Genomic DNA, 24,308 nt, shown 5'->3' with positions numbered 1-24,308 from the left:
CTTGGAGCATAGCCCTAAACACAACAGGAAGTCAGCCATTTTGAACTTCTTCTCAGATTTTTGTGCAGTTTTTGCCATTTTCAGGCCTCGTACTTTAACGAACTCCTCCTACAGTTTTAATCTGATCATCTTCAAATTTGGTGAGTATAATCTTAAGGCCTTTGCGACGTTAAATTGCGAAGATCTTGAGTTTTCGTCAAAGGGCGGGTCCTCGGCGGCCTGACAAATTTCGATGTTTCGCCATGAAACAGGAAGTTGCTGTAACTCAGGCATGGAATGTCCAATCTGCCCCAAACTTCACACTTTTGATAAGCGTTCTGTCCTGAACACATGACCATGCTCATATTCAGTTACAGTCATAGCGCCACCTGCTGGCAACAGGAAGTGACATGTTTAACACTGTTATGGACTCCTAATAACATATAAAAAAGTGCCAGCAAGTGCTAAACATGCTAACAACATAATAGAAGCATGCTAAAACATGCTAGCAAACTCTCAGCTAAGTGCTAAAGCATGCTATTATTGCAATTAAATAGGAATTTGCTGTAACTCAGGCATGGAATGTCCAATCTGCCCCAAACTTCACACTTTTGATAAGCGTTCTGTCCTGAGCACATCTACATGAGAAAATTCAGTTATAGTAATAGCGCCACCTACTGGTAACAGGAAGTGTCATGTTTAACACGTTGATGCCATTCTAGCAACATGTTAAAAATGCCATTGACTTCTAAACATGCTAGAAACATGTTAAAACATGCTAGCAATACTTAGCTAAGTGCTAAAGCATGCTAATTCAATGAAACAGGATGTTGTTGTTACTCAAGAAGGCAATGTCCAATCTGCGCCAAACTTCACACGTTTGATAAGAGTTATCTCTTGAACACATGTCCATGCTCATATTTAGTTATAGTCATAGCGCCACCTGCTGGCAACAGGAAGTGACGTTTAACACTGTTATGGACTCCTAATAACATATAAAAAAGTGCCAGCAAGTGTTAAACATGCTAACAACATACTAGAAACATGCTAAAACATGCTAGCAAACACTTAGCTAAGTGCTAAAGCATGCTATTGCTGCAATTAAATAGGAATTTGCTGTAACACAGGCATGGAATGTCCAATCTGCCTCAAACTTCACACGTTTGATAAGAGTCATGGCCTGAACACATCTACATAAGAATATTCAGTTATAGTAATAGCGCCACCTGCTGTCAACAGGAAGTGACATGTTTAACACTATTGTGGTCTCCTAATAACATATAAAAAAGAGCCAGCAAGTGCTAAACAGGTTAGCAACATACTAGAAACATGCTAGCAAACACTTAGCTAAGTGCTAAAGCATGCTATCACTGCAATTAAATAGGAATTTTCTGTAACCCAGGCATGGAATGTCCAATCTGCCCCAAACTTCACACGTTTGATAAGAATCATGGCCTGAACACATGTCTATGCTCAAATTCAGTTATAGTAATAGCACCATCTACTGGCAACAGGAAGTGACATGTTTAACACGTTGATGCCGTTCTAGCAACATGTTAAAAATGCCATTGACTTCTAAACATGCTAGAAACATGTTAAAACATGCTAGCAATACTTAGCTAAGTGCAAAAGCATGCTAATTCAATGAAACAGGATGTTGTTGTTACTCAAGAAGGCAATGTCCAATCTACCCCAAACTTCACACGTTTGATAAGAGTTATCTCTTGAACACATGTCCATGCTCATATTTAGTTATAGTCATAGCGCCACCTGCTGGCAACAGGAAGTGACGTTTAACACTGTTCTTGACTCCTAATAACATATAAAAAAAATGCCAGTAGGTGCTAAACATCCTACCAACATACTAGAGACATGCTAAAACATACTAGCAAACACTTAGCTAAGTGCTAAAGAATTATAATACTGCAATTAAATATGAATTTGCTGTAACTCAGGCATGGAATGTCCAATCTGCCCCAAACTTCACACTTTTGATAAGCGTTCTGTCCTGAACACATGACCATGCTTATATTCAGTTACAGTCATAGCGCCACCTGCTGGCAACAGGAAGTGACATGTTTAACACTGTTATGGACTCCTAATAACATATAAAAAAGTGCCAGCAAGTGTTAAACATGCTAACAACATACTAGAAACATGCTAAAACATGCTAGCAAACTCTTAGCTAAGTGCTAAAGCATGCTATTATTGCAATTAAATAGGAATGTGCTGTAACTCAGGCATGGAATGTCCAATCTGCCCCAAACTTCACACTTTTGATAAGAGTCATGGCCTGAATACATCTACATGAGAATGTTCATTTATAGTAATAGCGCCACCTACTGGCAACAGGAAGTGACATGTTTAACACGTTGATGCCGTTCTAGCAACATGTTAAAAATGCCATTGAGTTCTAAACATGCTAGAAACATGCTAAAACATGCTAACAATGCTTAGGTAAGTGCTAAAGAACGCTAATTCAATGAAACATGACTTTTTTGTTACACAAGAAGGCAATTTCCAATTTGCACCAAACTTCACACGTTTGATAAGAGTTCTGTCCTGAACACACATCCATGCTCATATTCAGCTATAGTCATAACGCCACCTACTGGCAACAGAAACTGACATGGTTAACACAGTAATGCAGTACTAACCACATAATTATTGTGTACTAAGCATGCTAGAAACAGACTAAACATGCTAGCAACACTTAGCTGAGTCATGAAGCATGCTATTATCACCATTATACAAAACATTTTGTTACTAACTTTGACATACTCTTACTATATATACCTCCTTAAATGTACATTTCCCAACCATGCTCTGTCTTCCTAAAGCCCCCGAGTGTTGATGGCACGGGTGCGAGGGCCCTTTCATCGCTGCTTGCAGCTTTAATTATTATTATTATTATTATTATTCTTCTCCGCATTGAATTGCATTTTTGAGGGCCTAAACATGCGCGAAAACTCACGAAACTTTGCACACGCGTCAGAACTTGCGAAAATTTACATCTGATATAGGTTTCAGAATTGGACGGGGCAAAACGGCTCGATAGCGCCACCTATAAAAGTTCAACGGAGTGCGCCTCCCGCAACGTTCCACGTACGTGCACGAAATTCGGTACATACATGTAATGACCTAATACCTACAAAAAAGTCTCTTGGAGCATAGCCCTAAACACAACAGGAAGTCAGCCATTTTCAACTTCCTCTCAGATTTTTGTGCAGTTTTTGCCATTTTCAGGCCTCGTACTTTAACGAACTCCTCCTACAGTTTTAATCTGATCATCTTCAAATTTGGTGAGTGTAATCTTAAGGCCTTTGCGACGTTAAATTGCGAAGATCTTGAGTTTTCGTCGAAGGGCGGGTCCTCGGCGGCCTGACAAATTTCGATGTTTCGCCATGAAACAGGAAGTTGCTGTAACTCAGGCATGGAATGTCCAATCTGCCCCAAACTTCACACGTTTGATAAGAGTTCTGTCCTGAACACATGACCATGCTCATATTCAGTTATAGTCATAGCGCCACCTGCTGGCAACAGGAAGCGACATGTTTAACACTGTTATGGACTCCTAATAACATATAAAAAAGTGCCAGCAAGTGCTAAACATGCTAACAACATACTAGAAGCATGCTAAAACATGCTAGCAAACTCTTAGCTAAGTGCTAAAGCATGCTATTATTGCAATTAAATAGGAATTTGCTGTAACTCAGGCATGGAATGTCCAATCTGCCCCAAACTTCACACTTTTGATAAGCGTTCTGTCCTGAACACATCTACATGAGAATATTCAGTTATAGTAATAGCGCCACCTACTTATAACAGGAAGTGTCATGTTTAACACGTTGATGCCATTCTAGCAACATGTTAAAAATGCCATTGACTTCTAAACATGCTAGAAACATGTTAAAACATGCTAGCAATACTTAGCTAAGTGCTAAAGCATGCTAATTCAATGAAACAGGATGTTGTTGTTACTCAAGAAGGCAATGTCCAATCTGCGCCAAACTTCACACTTTTAATAAACGTTCTGTCCTGAACACATGACCATGCTCATATTCAGTTACAGTCATAGTGCCACCTGCTGGCAACAGGAAGTGACATGTTAAACACTGTTGTGGACATATAAAAACATATAAAAAAGTGCCAGCAAGTGCTAAACATGCTAACAACATACTAGAAACATGCTAAAACATGCTAGCAAACACTTAGCTAAGTGCTAAAGCATGCTATTGCTGCAATTAAATAGGAATTTGCTGTAACACAGGCATGGAATGTCCAATCTGCCCCAAACTTCACACGTTTGATAAGAGTCATGGCCTGAACACATCTACATGAGAATATTCAGTTATAGTAATAGCGCCACCTGCTGTCAACAGGAAGTGACATGTTTAACACTGTTGTGGTCTCCTAATAACATATAAAAAAGAGCCAGCAAGTGCTAAACAGGTTAGCAACATACTAGAAACATGCTAGCAAACACTTAGCTAAGTGCTAAAGCATGCTATTACTGCAATTAAATAGGAATTTGCTGTAACTCAGGCATGGAATGTCCAATCTGCCCCAAACTTCACACGTTTGATAAGAATCATGGCCTGAACACGTCTATGCTCAAATTCAGTTATAGTAATAGCGCCACCTACTGGCAACAGGAAGTGACATGTTTAACACTGTTATGGACTCCTAATAACATATAAAAAAGTGCCAGCAAGTGTTAAACATGCTAACAACATACTAGAAACATGCTAAAACATGCTAGCAAACTCTTAGCTAAGTGCTAAAGCATGCTATTATTGCAATTAAATAGGAATTTGTTGTAACTCAGGCATGGAATGTCCAATCTGCCCCAAACTTCACACTTTTGATAAGAGTCATGGCCTGAACACATCTACATGAGAATGTTCAGTTATAGTAATAGCGCCACCTACTGGCAACAGGAAGTGACATGTTTAACACGTTGATGCCGTTCTAGCAACATGTTAAAAATGCCATTGAGTTCTAAACATGCTAGAAACATGTTAAAACATGCTAACAATGCTTAGCTAAGTGCTAAAGAATGCTAATTCAATGAAACATGACTTTGTTGTTACTCAAGAAGGCAATGTCCAATTTGCACCAAACTTCACACGTTTGATAAGAGTTCTGTCCTGAACACACATCCATGCTCATATTCAGTTATAGCCATAACGCCACCTACTGGCAACAGAAACTGACATGGTTAACACAGTAATGCAGTACTAACCACATAATTATTGTGTACTAAGCATGCTAGGAACAGACTAAACATGCTAGTAACACTTAGCTGAGTCATGAAGCATGCTATTATCACCATTATACAAAACATTTTGTAAGTGACTTTGACATACTCTAACTACATATACCTCCTTAAATGTACATTTCCCAACCATGCTCTGTCTTCCTAAAGCCACCGAGTGTTGATGGCAGGGGTGCGAGGGCCCTTTCATCGGTGCTTGCAGCTTTAATTTATTATTATTATTATTATTATTTTGTCAACCTTTCGGGCACTTTTGGGGCTCTTAACATGCTCGAAAACTCTTGAAATTTTGCACACACGTCAGAACCCGCGGCCATCAGGGCCGGACTGAAGCTGGTACCCGGGCGTGGCAGGGGGGCTCGACAGCGCCCCCTGGAAAGGGATCCAAACACGTGTCCATAAATCAAACACGCTTGCATGTAATAATATGAAACTCGGTACACATATAGATCTCATCGGGGCAAACAACTTTCGTGCTCTAAGTTTTACGCCAGCCAAACAGGAAGTTGGCTATTTAGCGTTGTTTGGAAACGCATGCTGTGGAATTTAATGTACTCCTCCTAGGGAATTCATCGATTCGCCTCCAAACTCGGTGTGCATGAAGTCAAGACATTGAGGATGCTAAATTGCGGACGGATTTTTGATATCTCGAACGGTTTGGCCGTGGCGAGGAAACGAATTTATGGCGAAAAAATTAAACAGGAAGTGTGTTATAACTTCTGCATACATTAACTGATCTTGATGAAACTTCAGCAGTGTGTTCGTTGTAAGAGGCCGATCACATGGATGTGACTATTGTGAGTCAAAGTTATAGCGCCACCAACAGGCAGCAGGAAGTACATCACTTTCAAAATGCTTTTAAATCAGTGTCTTATTTTTACCCGATTTGCTTCAAACTTTATGTGTACAATGTAGACACACGGCATATGTAAACCTGTGAAAGGATTATTGATATCTTGGATACTGTTGCCGTGGCAACACATCAAACTTTAATATTATTTTTTGATGCTTTTGAGACTCTTAACATACTTGAAATTGCATGAAACTCAACAGACACATCACATTTATTAGCCAGTAGACATGTGCAAAGTTTCAGAAACGGGCGTGGTGGAATGGCTCAGTAGCGCCACCTTTAGTCAAAAATGGGGGCTTAGTTTTTCCTAGAATCACAAAACTTGGTATGTGTATTGTTCTCATCAAGACGGACAACTTTCTAATTTACATGAACCATCTCAGAACCAACAGGAAGAGAGATATTTTGGTTTGAATGTGGATTTTCTGTAGAATTTTCTCTCCCTCTCTCTGTGTCTGTGTGTGTGTGAGGGGAGGGGGGGATTTGACTATTGCTTTTATATTGTTAATCAAGGTTTCAGGGGCTTTTGGGGTCCTTAACGTGCTCAAAAACTCTTGAAACTTTGCACACAGGTCAGAACCCACGGCCATCAGGGCCGGGCTGAAGCTGGTACCCGGGCGTGGCTGGGGGGCTCAACAGCGCCCCCTTGAACGGGGTTCTAAAACTTGATCCATATATCAAACACGCTCGCATGAATTAATATGAAACTCGGTACACATATAGATCTCATCGGGCCGAACAACTCTACCCCAGTCAAGTTTTACGCCAGCCCAACAGGAAGTCGGCTATTATGGGTTGTTTGGAAAACGCTTGCTGTGGAATGTGAAATACTCCTCCTAGAAAATTCACCGTGTCCCCTTCAAACTCGGTGTGCATGTAGTCAAGACTTTGAGGATGCTAAATTGCGGACGGATTTTTGATATCTCGAACGGTTTGGCTGTGGCGAGGAATCGAATTTATGGCGAGAAAAGAGAAACACGGAAGTGGAATAACTTCTGTATACATTAACTGATCTTGATGAAACTTCAGCAGTGTGTTAGTGGTAAGAGGCCGATCAGATGGATGTAGCTATTGTGAGTCAAAGTTATAGCGCCACCAACTGGCAGCAGGAAGTGTGTCACTTTCAACATGCTTTTGACAAAAGTGGGGGGGTTAGTTTTAACTACAGTAAAGAAAAAATAGTTTGTATATTGTTCTCATCAAGCCGGACAACTTTCTAATTTACATTCAATAGCTCTGGCCATCAGGAAGTCAGATATTTTGGTCTGAATGTGAATTTTTTTGCAAAATCAGCCTCTGAATTTTTAGCCACTCCTCTTAAACTATTTATTTTATTCGTACCAAACTTTTTCAACATGATGAAACTACATTAAATATGCTAAATTGTGAATGGATAATAAATATCTCAAATGGCGAGGGATTAAAGTAATGTCCAAAAAGGAAACACTAAAAATCTTCTAAAAATGTAATTATATACCATTTATTTCTATATAAAAGAATACAAATATCACAACTAAACCCATTTTATTCTGTTTTTGCAATTCAAGAAGAATAAAAAAGTTAAAACAGGCTATTTAGTGCTATTTGGTTCAACAAAAAAGCAAACATAGGGCTATACTGCCCTCTTGTGTCCAAAAGGACATCAAAATAGTATATAAAACTTTTTACCAGGTAGGCCAATATTGTATTTAAATATACATTTATTAGGTATGTGTCTGAGGATATTTTCCCACCGGTTAATCGACGTGTGACACGAGTGGGTGCTTTTAAATCGCTAATATAATAGTGAAAGAAAAATAATGATAATGTTGCACACACAAATCACACACATGTGGGAAAGAATGATGCTTTTAAACAACACTAAACCGCCATTAGGTGTCGCCAGGCATCCATCTTAATAAGCGAGTCATTGATTCATTCGTTCAAACGATTCGTTCGAATGAGTCGATCATGATTAAGACAGATGTTTATGGATTGATCATTCAATCTTTGAGTCAACCGATTCGTTAAAAATGCTGAATCGTTCAGTTATGAGAAAACACGTGATGGTTCTGCCGTGATCTTTGTTTAACTATTTTCGCTGCTGAAACAGAACAAAAACAGCCAACATTGAATCTAAAATGTAAGTGACTTAATTGTAACTGTTTATTAACCTGTTGTATGAAATCTAGGGGTGGGAGAAAAAATTTATTCTTAGATGCATCGCGATGCGGACGTGGACGATTCTGAATCGATTCACAAATGTCAAAAAATTGATTCTCTAAAAAAATATTTTTCTAATAACGTAATATTGACGGAAGGCAAAAGGCGGAACTTTAAGCGGACGTGCGTGCAGTCTGTGGCGCGCACATAACAGAGAAGTTTCTTCTGCTCACCAAGGCTGCATTTATTTGATTAAAAATACAAACAAAAACAGTAATATTGTAAAATATTATTCCAATTTATAACAGCTGCTTTCTATTTTAATATATTTTAAACTGTTATTTATTCCTGTGATCAAAGCTGAGTTTTCAGCATCATTACTCCAGTCGTCACTGTCACATGATCCTTCAGAAATTATTCTAATATGATGATTGATACTCAAGAAACATTCATTATTATTTTAAATGTCGAAAACAGTTGTGTACAGTCTTTGATGGATAGAAAGTTCAAAAGAACAGCATTTATCTGAAATCTAAAGCTTTTGTAACGTTAAACACTACCGCTCAAAAGTTTTGGGTTAGTAATAATTACAATTTTATTTTTGGGGGAAATAAATAAAATAAATCAGTACTTTTATTTATGAAGGATGAGTTAAACTGATCAACAGTTACAGTAAAGACATTTATAATGTATAAAATATATATATTTGAAATATATGCTGTTCTTTTGAACTTTACATTCATCAAAGCATTTTGAAAAAAAAAATCTGTACACAACTGTTTTCAACATTGAAAATAATAATGAATATTTATTGAGCATCAATCATCATATTAGTATGATTTCTGAAGGATCATGTGACACTGAAGACTGGAGTAAGGATGCTGAAAACTCAACTTTGATCACAGAAATGAATTACTATGTAAAATATTTAAAAATTGAAAACAGCTGTTTTAAATTGGAATAATATTTCACAATATTACTGTTTTTGTTTGTATTTTTAATCAATAAATGCAGCCTTGGTGAGCAGAAGAGACTTCTCCTGAAAACATTAAAAATCTTACTGACCCCAAACTTTTGAACAATAATATATATATATATATACATATATATGTATGTGTGTGTATGTATGTATATATATATATATATATATATATATATAGCTGCGAGCAGCGATGGAGGGCCCAAGCCGGCGGTACCGCCACCCCGGTGCCTTTAGGTAACTAAAGGCACCGGGGTTGCGGTGCCACCGGCTTGGGCCCGTAATCGCTGCTCGCAGCTATATTTTATTATTATTATTTTTTTTTTTTTTTTGTCAACCTTTCGGGCACTTTTGGGGCCTTTAACATGCTCGAAAACTCTTGAAATTTTGCACACGGGTCAGAACCTGCGGCCATCAGGGCCGGGCTGAAGCTGGTACCCGGGCGTGGCAGGGGGGCTCAACAGCGCCCCCTTGAACGGGGTCCGAAAACTTGGTCCATAAATCAGACACGCTTGCATGTAATAATATGAAACTCAATACACATATAGATCTCATCGGGCCAAACAACTTTCGTACTTTTACTTTTTATGCCAGCCCAACAGGAAGTCGGCTATTTTGGGTTGTTTGGAAACGCATGCTGTGGAATTTAATGTACTCCTCCTAGGGAATTCATCCATTCGCCTCCAAACTCAGTCAGCATGAAGTCAAGACATTGAGGATGCTAAAATTGCGGACAGATTTTTGATATCTCGAACGGTTTGGCCGTGGCGAGGACACAAATTCATGGCGAATAATGGAAACAGGAAGTGTATTATAACTTCTGCATACATTAACTGATCTTGATTAAACTTCAGCAGTGTGTTCGTTGTAAGAGGCCGATCACATGGATGTGACTATTGTGAGTCAAAGTTATAGCGCCACCAACTGGCAGCAGGAAGTGTGTCCCTTTCAAAATGCTTTAAAATCACCCTCTTATTTTTACCCGATTTGCTTCAAACTTTATGTGTATAATGTAAACACACGGCAGATGTAGACCTGTGAAAGGATTGTTGATATCTTTAATAATGTTGCCATGGCAACGCTTCAAACTTTAATATTCTTTTTTGATGCTTTTGAGACTCTTAACATACTTGAAATTGGATGAAACTCGACAGACACATCACATTTATTAGCCCGTAGACATGTGCAAAGTTTCAGAAACGGGCGTGGTGAGGGGCTCACTAGCGCCACCTTTAATCATAAGTGGGGGGGTTAGTTTTATCAACAGCAACAAAACTTGGTATGTGTATTGTTCTCATCAAGACGGACAACTTTCTAATTTACATGAACCATCTCCGACCAACAGGAAGAGAGATATTTTGGTTTGAATGTGGATTTTCTGAAGAATTTTCTCTCCCTCTCTCTGTGTCTCTGTGTGTGTGTGAGGGGAGGGGGGGATTTGACTATTGCTTTAATATTGTTAATCAAGGTTTCAGGGGCTTTTGGGGTCCTTAACGTGCTCAAAAACTCTTGAAACTTTGCACACAAGTCAGAACCCCCTGCCATCAGGGACGGGCTGAAGCTGGTACCCGGGCGTGGCAGGGGGGCTCAACAGCGCCCCCTTGAACGGGGTCCCAAAACTTGGTCCATAGATCAAACACGCTTGCATGAATTAATATGAAACTCGGTACACATATAGATCTCATCGGGCCGAACAACTTTCCCCCGGTCAAGTTTTACGCCAGCCCAACAGGAAGTCGGCTATTATGGGTTGTTTGGAAAACGCTTGCTGTGGAATGCGAAGTACTCCTCCTAGAGAATTCATTCAATCCCCACCAAACTCGGTGTGCATGAAGTCAAGACATTGAGGATTCTAAATTGCGGACGGATTTTTGATATCTCGAACGGTTTGGCCGTGGCGAGGAAACGAATTTATGGCGAGAAAAGAGAAACACGAAGTGATATAACTTCTGCATACATTAACTGATCTTGATGAAACTTCACCAGTGTGTTCGTGGTAAGAGGCCGATCAGATGGATGTAACTATTGTGAGTCAAAGTTATAGCGCCACCAACTGGCAGCAGGAAGTGTGTCACTTTCAACATGCTTTTGACAAAAGTGGGGGGGTTAGTTTTACCAACAGTTACAAAAGTCAGTATATATATTGGTCTCATCGAGCCAAACAACTTTCTAATTAACAGTCATTAGCTCCGAGCCAAAGGAAGTCAGATATTTTGGTTTGAATGTGGATTTTTGGGATATTTCAGACTCTGAGTTTTTAGCTACGCTTCCTAAATGGTTTATTTTATTCACACCAAACTTTTTCAAAATTATGAAAATACATTAAATATGCTAAATTGTGAACGGATAACACTAAAAGCCTAATTTCTTCTAAAAATGTAATTAAACACCATTTATTTCTATATAAAAGTATAGAAATATCACAACTAAACCCATTTAATTCTTTTTTTTTTTTCAATTTAAGAATTATTTATAAGTTTAAAAATAGTAATTGTACTATTTAGTCCCATAAAAGTCAAGTCATACATAGGGCTATACTGCCCTCTTGTGTTCAAAATCAGATAGGCCTATTGTATCTATATAAAAATATACTAGGTATGTGACGGTGAGAATATTTTACCACCGGTTAATCGACGTGTGACACCACTGGGGGCTTTTGAATCGCCAACTTAAAAACGAAAGTAAAATATGTTCGTCCACACTGACACTGATAGTGGTTGAGCGAGCGTTTCAAATGAATTCCTATGGAAGTAGGAATTAACTGAAAAACGTTCACTCTGTTCTGCTCGTTCCTCGCCGTGGACGTGCACCGTTATGAATGCCCGTGCAGCCGTGAGCATTTTAGTTTAATTTTAAAATTAGCGCCTTTCAGGGGGTGGATTTCTTGAAATTATTTTACAAAAGCAAAATGTTGTGTTTTATTGCGACTGTACACAAATATAAGTTAACACTTTGCAGTTTGAATGTCGTCCTGTATAATGACGGAGTATGTTTTTATGTGTCCACTGTTCAATCATGCCCACGCCACACACGGTTTACTATCTTTGTAGGGACTCTCCATATACTTAATGGTTTTATACTGTACAAACTGTATATTCTATCTCCTTACACTAACCCTACCCTTAAACCTACCTATCACAGAAAACTTTCTGCATTTTTACATTTCCAAAAAAACTCATTCTGTATGATTTATAAGCTTGTTTACCCATGGGGACCTCTATTTAGGTCCCCACTGTGACACGATAATTTTTCCCTTCGATATTGGAACGTGAGTGAAGTACAAAGCATATAATAAACAATAGTTTAGCATCCAAAAAGAGGTCATTATATATATATATATATATATATATATATATATATATATATATATATATATATATATATATATATATATAAAAAATAGGGGATAAAAAGAATATATATATATATATATTTTTTAAAGTGATGACAAAGAATATTACTTGTCTGATATATATATATATATATTGTTACATATGTATATATATTATATATATATATATATATATATATATATATATGTGTGTGTGTGTGTGTGTGTGTGTGTGTGTCTATATATATATATATATATATATATATATATATATATATATATATATATATATATATATATATATATATATATATATATATATATATATAGCTGCGAAAGGCACCAGGGTGGCGGTGCCACCGGCTTGGGCCCGCAATCGCTGCTCGCAGCTATATTTATTATTATTATTATTGTTCTTCAAGGGTTCGGGGGCTTTTGGGGCCTTTAACATGCTCGAAAACTCATGAAACTTTGCACACAGGTCAGAACCCGCGGCCATTAGGGCCAAGCTGAAGCTGGTACCCGGGCGTGGCAGGGGTGCTCAACAGCACCACCTAGAATGCAATCAGAAATCTTGGACACATACAAGAACGTATTAGTATGAAACTCGGTACACATATAGATCTCATCAGGCCGAACAACTTCCACACTCTATGTTATTAGCTCCGCCCAACAGGAAGTCAGCTATAATGGGTTGTTTGAAAAACGTACGCTCTGGAATTTGAAATACTCCTCCTAGAGAATTCATCCAATCCCCTCGAAACTCGGTGTGCATGAAGTCAAAACATTGAGGATGCTAAATTGCGGACGGATTTTTGATATCTCGAACGGTTTGGCCGTGGCGAGGAAACGAATTTATGGCGAGAAAAGAGAAACAGGAAATGTGTTATAACTTCTGCATAAATTGACTGATCTTGATTAAACTTCAGCAGTGTGTTCAATGTAAGAGGCCGATCACATTGATGTGACATTTGTGAGTAAAAGTTATAGCGCCACCAACTGGCAGCAGGAAGTGTGTCACTTTCAAAATGCTTTGAAGTCACCCTCTTATTTTTGCCCGATTTGCTTCAAACTTTATATGTATAATGTAAACACACAGCAGATGTGCTCCTGTGAAAGGATTTTTGATATCTTAGATACTGTTGCCGTGGCAACACATCAAACTTTAATGTTCTTTTCGGATGCGTTTGAGACTCTTAACATGCTTGAAATTGGATGAAACTCGACAGACACATAACACTTATTAGCAAGTAGACATGTGAAAAGTTTCAGAAACGGGCGTGGCAGGGGGGCTCAACAGCGCCCCCTTGAACGGGGTCTGAAAACTTGGTCCGTATATCAAACACGCTTGCATGAATTAATATGAAACTCGGTACACATATAGATTTCATCGGGCCGAACAACTTTCCCTCTGTCAAGTTTCACGCCAGCCCAACAGGAAGTCGGCTATTATGGGTTGTTTGAAAAACGCATGCTGTGGAATGTGATGTACTCTTCCTAGAGAATTCATCCAATCACCTCCAAACTCGGTCAGCATGAAGTCAAGACATTGAGGATGCTAAATTGCAGACGGATTTATGATATCTGGAACGGTTTGGCTGTGGCGAGGAAACGAATTTATGGCGAGAAAAGAGAAACACGAAGTGGTATAACTTCTGCACACATTAACTGATCTTGATGAAACTTCAGCAGTGTGTTCGTGGTAAGTGGCTGATCAGATGGATGTAACTATTGTGAGTCAAAGTTATAGCGCCACCAACTGGCAGCAGGAAGTGTGTCACTTTCAACATGCTTTTGAAAAAAGTGGGGGGGTTAGTTTTACCAACAGTTACAAAAATCAGTATATATATTGGTCTCACCGAGCCGGACAACTTTCTCATTTACAGTTATTAGCTCAGAGCAAAAGGAAGTCAGATATTTTGGTATCAGATATTTTGGACTCACAATAGTCACATCAATGTGATCGGCCTCTGAAAACGAACACACTGCTGAAGTTTTATCAAGATCAGTTAATGTATGCAGAAGTTATAACACACTTCCTGTTTCTCTTTTCTCGCCATAAATTAGTTTCCTCGCCACGGCCAAACCGTTCGAGATATCAAAAATCCGTCCGCAATTTAGCATCCTCAATGTCTTGACTTCATGCTGATCGAGTTTGATGGCGAACGGATGAATTCTTTAGGAGGAGTATTTCACATTCCAGAGGATGCGTTTTTCAAACAACCCATAATAGCTGACTTCCTGTTGGGCTGACGTATAACTTAAGAGTGCGAAAGTTGTTCGGCCCAATGAGATCTCAATGAGATCTATATGTGTAGTGAGTTTCATATTAATTCATGCAAGCGTTTTTGATATATGGACCAAGTTTTCGGACCCCATTCAAGGGGGTGCTGTTGAGCCCCCCTGCCACGCCCGGGTACCAGCTTCAGCCCGGCCCTGATGGCCGCGGGTTCTGACCTGTGTGCAAAGTTTCATGAGTTTTCGAGCATGTTAAAGGCCCCAAAAGCCCCCGAACCCTTGAAGAACAATAATAATAATAATAGAGTTTTCGAGCATGTTAAGGCCCCCAAAAGTGCCCGAGAAGTAGAAAAAAAATAATAAATATAGCTGCGAGCAGCGATTACGGGCCCAAGCCGGGGCGGCGGTGTCAAAGGCTTGGGCCCTCCATCGCTGCTCACAGCTATATTTATATATATATATATATATATATATATATATATATATATATATATATATATATATATATATATATATATATATATTTGGGGTGGAGCCGAACCCGAATACTGTATTCGGAATGGCACAAATAATGTGTTTTTTCCGAATACTTATTTCAAACAAATACTTGAAATATTTGTATTCGGGAACAAGAAAAACTTTATATCAAAAAGCTGCGTTTCCTCATGAGACATGGCGACCGGCGGTGCTGCTGATGTGGTGGCTGTAAATCCACTTGTTGATAAGAAAATAAATATTTTGGATTAGGCTAATGTCACGTTGTCATAAGGGGCCATTCACATAGCGCATTTTCTGCGCGTGCAGATTTCAAATGTAGGCGCGTGTTTTTCCAGGCCAGTCTACGTCGAGAGTTGCATAGCAACGACAGACGCCACGAGAGAGCTTGTGGAAAGGAGAAAGCGGTGCGAACTGCACTCCATGATGACGAGGAAGTATCAGCAAAGAATTAATTGATTTCTAGCCCTTACATTAGCTTTAGCCTAGATATATTTATGGAGAAGAGAAATGAAATAACAAGCCGTCATTAATATCATTCCATCAGAAAAGCAGTTCTAGGCTTATTCTTGGCTGGATAACTCGTAGCAGGTTTAAAAAGCCCTTTTAAAATTAAATATGAATGCAGTTTTGGATTAAATAAAAGTACAGTCAAGTCAAATAAAACACGCTTTATCTCCTGTATAGTTTGGTAACACTACAATAAGATACCATTCATTAACATTACTTAAGTTAATGCGTTATCTACAACAACACATTGAGTGAACAATATATTTTTACAACATCAATTAATGTTTGTGAATGTTATTTAATACAAACACACTGGTCATGTTTGTTCACTTCATTCATTGTGCATTAAATAATGTTAACATAAATAATGTTAACTTTTGATTTTAAAAATGTTTTTTTAAATTAACCCCAAGGAGAATAATTGCGACAGTATATAACTATTATTTATTGTTAGGTCATTTTATCTAATGTAGATAATAAAATAATACTATAGTTTCTATCTTTGTAACCGTGATATAAACTTTAATATATGTAAATTTAATCTAAATTAAGCGTTGGTACCGAAATTGGTACCGAGAACCATGGATTTTCACTGGTATTGGTACCGAATACTGAAATTTTGGTACCGTGACAACACTAGTAGCTCTGTTAGCTCGGTAATTTAGACAAGGCTGTTGACAGAGTAACGTTAACATAGGTAATGGCTGTTATTTTTTTTTCTTTTCAATGACGTTCCTTGTTACATGTTCATTGCTGGATTTATGGAAAAACATCAACCAATATTGCATATCTATAATTCTTATAATGGATATAATTAAAGAATACTTACACTATAACGTAAATTAGAAGTGTAATGCAAAAAAACTGCATTTTTACACCTATTTTGAATTTTACTCGAATACAAATACAAATACTTTTCCCCCCTCAACAAATACAGATACAAATACCGGCTGCTTTGCACACCCCTAATAAATATATATATATATATATATATATATATATATATATATATATATATATATATATATATATATATATATATATATATATATATATATATATATATATATATATATGCCAGTTGGTGGCGCTATAACTTTGACTCACAATAGTTACATCCATCTGATCGGCCTCTTACCACGAACACACTGCTGAAGTTTCATCAAGATCAGTTAACGTATGCATAAGTTATATTACTTCGTGTTTCTCTTTTCTCGCCATTGTTTCCTCGCCACGGCTAAACCGTTCGAGATATCAAAAATCCGTCCGGAATTTATCATCCTCAATGTCTTGACTTCATGCTGACCGAGTTTGGAGTCGATTGGATGAATTCTCTAGGATGAGTACATAAAATTCCACAGCATGCGTTTTTCAAACAACCCATAATAGCCGACGTCCTGTTGGGCGGAGCTAATAACTTAGAGTGCGGAAGTTGTTCGGCCCGATGAGATCTATATGTGTACCGAGTTTCATATTAATTCATGCAAGCGTGTTTGATATATGGACCAAGTTTTCAGACCGTGTCCACTGCCACGCCCGGGTACCAGCTTCAGCCCGGCTCTGATGACCGTGGGTTCTGACCTGTGTGGAAAGTTTCAAGAGTTTTTGAGCATGTTAAGGGCCCCAAAAGCCCCTGAAACCTTGAAAAACAAAGATTAAATGGAATAGACAAATCCCCCCCCCCCACACACAGACACACAGAGAGTGAGAGAAAATTCTCCAGAAAATCCACATTCAAACCAAAATATCTGACTTCCTGTGGGTCTGAGGTTATGACTGTAAATTAGAAAGGTGTCCTGCTTGATGAGAACAATACACCTACCAAGTTTTGTGATTCTAGGAAAAACTAAGCCCCCATTTTTGACTAAAGGTGGCGCTACTGAGCCATTCCACCACGCCCGTTTCTGAAACTTTGCACGTCTACTGGATAATAAATGTGACGTGTCTGTCGAGTTTCATGCATTTTCAAGCATGTGAAGAGTCTCAAAAGCATCCGAAAAGAATATTAAAGTTTGATGCGTTGCCACGGCAACAGTATCTAAGATATCAATAATCCTTTCACAGGTCTACATCTGCCGTGTGTCTACATTATACACAAAGTTTTAAGCAAATCGGGTAAAAATAAGAGAGTGATTTCAAAGCATTTTGAAAGTGACACACTTCCTGTTGCCAGTTGGTGGCGCTATAACTTTGGCTCACAAAGGTCACATCCATGTGATCGGCCTCTTACAACGAACACACAGCTGAAGTTTCAGCAAGATCAGATAATGTATGCAGAAGTTATTACACACTTCCTGTGTCCCATTATTCGCCATAAATTCGTTTCCTCGCCACGGCCAAACCGTTCAAGATATCAAAAATCTGTTCGCAAGAATTCATCCTCAATGTCTTGACTTCATTCACACCGAGTTTGGTGGTGATCGGATGAATTCCCTAGGAGGAGTATTTCACATTCCATTGTATGCGTTTTCCAAACAACGTATAATAACCGACTTCCTGTTAGGCTGGTGTAAAACTTAGAGCACGAAAGTTGTTCGGCCCGATGAGATCTATATGTGTACTGAATTTCATATTATTACATGCAAGCGTGTTTGATATATGGACCAAGATTCCGGACCCCATTCCAGGGGGTGCTGTCGAGCCCCCCGCCACGCCCGGGTACCAGCTTCAGTCCGGCCCTGATGGCCGCAGGTTCTGACCTGTGTGCAAAGTTTCAAGAGTTTTTGAGCATGTTAAGGGCCCCAAAAGTGGCAAAAAGTAAAAAAAAAAAAAAATTAAAAAAAAAAAATTAAAATAATCCTTACGAAAACAATAGGGCCTTCGCCCTTTCAGGGCTTGGGCCCTAAATATAGCTGCGAGCAGCGATTGCGGGCCCAAGCCGGTGGCACCGCCACCCTGGTGCCTTTAGTTACACCAAAGGCACCGGGGTGGAGGTGTCACCGGCTTGGGCCCTCCATGGCTAATTGCAGCTATATATATATATATATATATATATATATATATATATATATAACCTTTTTTTGGATGCTAAGCTATTGTTTATTATATGCTTTGTACTTCACTCACGTTCCAATATCGAAGGGAAAAATTATCCTCTTCACATGCGCAAAAATGTGCTTGAAAAATTCACAGTGGAGCGGTGCTTACAGTGAATGTACGAATTGTACTACTGACTATTTAGAGCAGTGTAATTTTTATGTTAGGTTGACCATGTTATTATTATATTTTATTAAGGCTATAATGAACAGGCTGCAATGTCAAGATTGCAATACTGGAATGTGTGTGTGTGTGTGTGTGTGTGTGCGTGTGTTCATGTTTTTTGGATTTTTATATAGATACAATAGGCCTACCTGATTTTGAACACAAGAGGGCAGTATAGCCCTATGTATGACTTGACTTTTATGGGACTAAATAGTACAATTACTATTTTTAAACTTATAAATAATTCTTAAATTGAAAAAAAAAAAGAATAAAATGGGTTTAGTTGTGATATTTGTATACTTTTATATAGAAATAAATGGTGTATAATTACATTTTTAGAAGATGAGGCTTTTAGCGTTTCCTTTTTGTACATTACTTTAATCCCTCACTATATCAAAACTGTTTGAAATATTTAATATCCGTTCACAATTTAGCATCTTTAATGTATTTTCATCGTGTTGAAAAAGTTTGGTGTGAAAAAAATAAACCAGTTAGGAGGAGTAGCTAAAAACTCAGAGTCTGAAATATCCCAAAAATCCACATTCAGACCTAAATATCTGACTTCCTGTTGGTCGGAGCAAATTACTTTAAATTAGAAAGTTGTCCGGCTCGATGAGACCAATGTACGTACTGATTTTTGTTACTGTATATACAACTAACCCCCCCACTTTTGTCAAAGGAATTTTGAAAGTGACACACTTCCTGCTGCCAGTTGGTGGTGCTATAACTTTGACTCACAATAGTTACATACATCTGATCGGCCTCTTACCACGAACACACTGGTGAAGTTTCATCAAGATCAGTTAATGTATGCAGAAGTTATACCGCTTTGTGTTTCTCTTTTCTCGCCATAAATTTGTTTCCTCGCCACGGCCAAACCGTTCGAGATATCAAAAATCCTTCCGCAATTTGGCATCCTCAATGACTTGACTTCATGTACACCGAGTTTGGTGGGGATTGGATGAATTCTCTAGGAGGAGTACTTCGCATTCCACAGCAAGCGTTTTCCAAACAACCCATAATAGCCGACTTCCTGTTGGGCTGGCGTAAAACTTGACCGGGGAAAAGTTGTTTGGCCCGATGAGATCTATATGTGTACCGAGTTTCATATTAATTCATGCAAGCGTGTTTGATATATGGACCAAGTTTTCAGACCCAGTTCAAGGGGGCGCTGTTGAGCCCCCCTGCCACGCCCGGGTACCAGCTTCAGCCCGGCCCTGATGCCAGGGGGTTCTGACTTGTGTGCAAAGTTTCAAGAGTTTTTGAGCACGTTAAGGACCCCAAAAGCCCCTGAAACCTTGATTAACAATATAAAAGCAATAGTCAAATCCCCCCCTCCCCTCACACACACAGAGACACAGAGAGAGGGAGAGAAAATTCTCCAGAAAATCCACATTCAAACCAAAATATCTCTCTTCCTCTTGGTCCGAGCTAGTTACTGTAAATTAGAAAGTTGTCCGTCTTGATGAGAACAATACACATACCAAGTTTTGTTGCTGTTGATAAAACTACCCCCCCCCCCCACTTTTGACTAAAGGTGGCGCTACTGAGCCATTTCACCACGCCCGTTTCTGAAACTTTGCACATGTCTACTGGATAATAAATGTGATGTGTCTGTCGAGTTTCATCCAATTTCAAGCATGCTAAGAGTCTCAAACGCATCCGAAAAGAATATTAAAGTTTGATGCGTTGCCACGGCAACAGTATCTAAGATATCAATAATCCTTTCACAGGTCTACATCTGCCGTGTGTCTACATTATACACATAAAGTTTGAAGCAAATCGGGTAAACCTAAGAGGGTGACATCAAAGAATTTTGAAACTGACACACTTCCTGCTGCCAGTTGGTGGCGCTATAACTTTGACTCACAATAGTCACATCAATGTGATCGGCCTCTGAAAACGAACACACTGCTGAAGTTTTATCAAGATCAGTTAATGTATGCAGAAGTTATAACACACTTCCTGTTTCTCTTTTCTCGCCATAAATTTGTTTCCTCGCCACGGCCAAACCGTTCGAGATATCAAAAATCCGTCCGCAATTTAGCATCCTCAATGTCTTGACTTCACGCTGACCGAGTTTGGTGGGGATCGGATGAATTCTGTAGGAGGAGTACATTAAATTCCACAGCATGCGTTTTTCAAACAACCCTGAATAGCCGACTTCCTGTTGGGCTGGCATAAAACTTAGAGCATGAAAGTTGTTCGGCCCAATGAGATCTATATGTGTACCGACTTTCATATTACATGCAAGCGTGTTTGATTTATGGACCAAGTTTTTGGATGCTGTTCCAGGGGGCGCTGTTGAGCCCCCCTGCCACGCCCGGGTACCAGCTTTAGCCCGGCCCTGATGGCCGCGGGTTCTGACCCGTGTGCAAAGTTTCAAGAGTTTGAGCACGTTAAGGGCCCCAAAAGTGCCCGAAAGGTTGACAAAAAAATAAGAATAATAATAAATAATCCTACCGGAAACAATAGGGCCTTCTCCCTTTCAGGGCTTGGGCCCTAATAATATAGCTGCGAGCAGCGATTACGGGCCCAAGACGGTGGCACCGCAACCCCAGTGCCTTTAGTTACTTAAAGGCACCGGGGTGGCGGTGCCGCCGGCTTTGGCCCTTCATCGCTGCTCACAGCTATATTAATATATATATATATATATATATATATATATATATATATATATATATATATATATATATATAAAAGACAGAAAATATTACTTTACTTACCTTATTCTGATTTTATGATACACTCAAAATATTCCACAACAAATCCTTTAAATTTAATGTAAAAATAAAAACGAAGGTTAGCAGTGTTGGGCTCATGTAATCCTCTCATTAGAATCAAAATGTTTCAACATTTGCGATGTATTTGGATGCTAAACTATTCTTTATTATAGGATTTTCACTTTACTCGTGTTCCTTAGGAGGAGTAGGTAAAAACTCAGAGTCTGAAATATCCAAAAAATCCACATTTAGACCTAAATATCTGACTTCCTGTTGGTCGGAGCTAATGACTGTAAATTAGAAAGTTGTCCGGCTTGATGAGAACAATATAGGTACTGATTTTTGTAACTGTGGGTAAAAGTAACCCCCCCACTTTTGTCAAAAACATTTTGAAAGTGACACACTTCCTGCTGCCAGTTGGTGGCACTATAACTTTTACTCACAATAGTTACATCCATCTGATCAGCCTCTTACCACGAACACACTGCTGAAGTTTCATCAAGATCAGTTAATGTGTGCAGAAGTTATACCACTTCGTGTTTCTCTTTTCTCGCCATAAATTCGTGTCCTCGCCACGGCCAAACCGTTCGAGATATCAAAAATCCGTCCGCAATTTAGCATCCTCAATGTCTTGACTTCATGCTGACCGAGTTTGGAGGTGATTGGATGAATTCTCTAGGAGGAGTACATCAAATTCCACAGCATGCGTTTTTCAAACAACCCATAATAGCCGACTTCCTGTTGGGCGGAGCTAATAACTTAGAGTGCGGAAGTTGTTCGGCCTGATGAGATCTATATGTGTACCGAGTTTCATATTAATTCATGCAAGCGTGTTTGATATATGGACCAAGTTTTCAGACCCCGTTCAAGGGGGCGCTGTCGAGCCCCCCTGCCACGCCCAGGTACCAGCTTCAGCCCGGCCCTGATGGCCGCAGTTTCTGACCTGTGTGCAAAGTTTCAAGAGTTTTCGAGCACGTTAAGGGCCCCAAAAGACCCTGAAACCTTGAAAAACAATTATAAAAGCAACTTTCTCCTAACAGACAAATCCCCCACACCCCACACACACACACACAGAGACACAGATACAGAGAGAGAGAGAGAGAGAATTCTCCAAAAAATCACATTCAAACCAAAATATCTGACTTCCTGTTGGTCGGAGCTAATAACTCTAAATTAGAAAGTTGTCCGGCTCGATGAGAACAATATACATACAGATTTTTGTGATTCTAGGAAAAACTAAGCCCCCATTTTTGACTAAAGGTGGCGCTACTGAGCCATTCCACCACGCCCGTTTCTGAAACTTTGCACATGTCTACTGGCTAATAAATGTGATGTGTCTGTCGAGATTCATCCAATTTCAAGCATGCTAAGAGTCTCAAAAGCATCAAAAAAGAATATTAAAGTTTGATGCGTTGCCATGGCAACAGTATCTAAGATATCAATAATCCTTTCACAGGTCTACATCTGCCGTGTGTCTACATTATACACAAAGTTTGAAGCAAATCGGGTAAAACTAAGAGGGTGATTTCAAAGCATTTTGAAAGTGACAAACTTCCTGCTGCCAGTTGGTGGCGCTATAACTGTGACTCACAATAGTTACATCCATCTGATCGGCCTCTTACCACGAACACACTGCTGAAGTTGCATCAAGATCAGTCAATGTATGCAGAATTTATTCCACTTCGTGTTTCTCTTTTCTTGCCATAAATTCGATTCCTCGCCACGGCCAAACCGTTGGAGATATCAAAAATCCGTCCGCAATTTAGCATCCTCAAAGTCTTGACTACATGCACACCGAGTTTGGAGGGGACACAGTGAATTTTCTAGGAGGAGTATTTCACATTCCACATCAAGCATTTTCCAAACAACCCATAATAGCCGACTTCCTGTTGGGCTGGCGTAAAACTTGAAAGAGGGAAAGTTGTTTGGCCCGATGAGATCTATATGTGTACCGAGTTTCATATTAATTCATGCAAGCGTGTTTGATATATGGAACAAGTTTTCAGACCCCGTTCAAGGGGGCGCTGTTGAGCCCCCCTGCCACGCCCGTTTCTGAAACTTTTCAAATGTCTACTGGCTAATAAGTGGTATGTGTCTGTCGAGTTTCATCCAATTTCAAGCATGCTAAGAGTCTCAAACGCATCCGAAAAGAACATTAAAGTTTGATGCGTTGCCACGGAAACAGTATCTAAGATATCAATAATCCTTTCACAGTTCTACATCTGCTGTGTATTTACATTATACACAAAGTTTGAAGCAAATCGGGTAAAAATAAGAGGGTGACTTCAAAGCATTTTGAAAGTGACACACTTCCTGCTGCCAGTTGGTGGCGCTATAACTTTGACTCACAATAGTCACATCAATGTGATCGGCCTCTGACAACGAACACACTGCTGAAGTTTTATCAAGATCAGTCAATGTATGCAGAAGTTATAACACACTTCCTGTTTCTCTTTTCTCGCTATAAATTCGTTTCCTCGCTACGGCCAAACCGTTCGAGATATCAAAAATCCGTCCGCAATTTAGCATCCTCAATGTCTTGACTTCAAGCTGCCCGAATTATTCCAGGGGGCGCTGTC

The sequence above is a fragment of the Scardinius erythrophthalmus genome, assembly GCF_964197995.2.
Source record: "Scardinius erythrophthalmus genome assembly, contig: HAP1_SCAFFOLD_49, whole genome shotgun sequence".
NCBI classification, from domain to species: Eukaryota; Metazoa; Chordata; class Actinopteri; order Cypriniformes; family Leuciscidae; genus Scardinius; species Scardinius erythrophthalmus.
The sequence above is the reverse complement of the archived record's forward strand: the minus strand, read 5'-3'. Positions refer to the sequence as shown.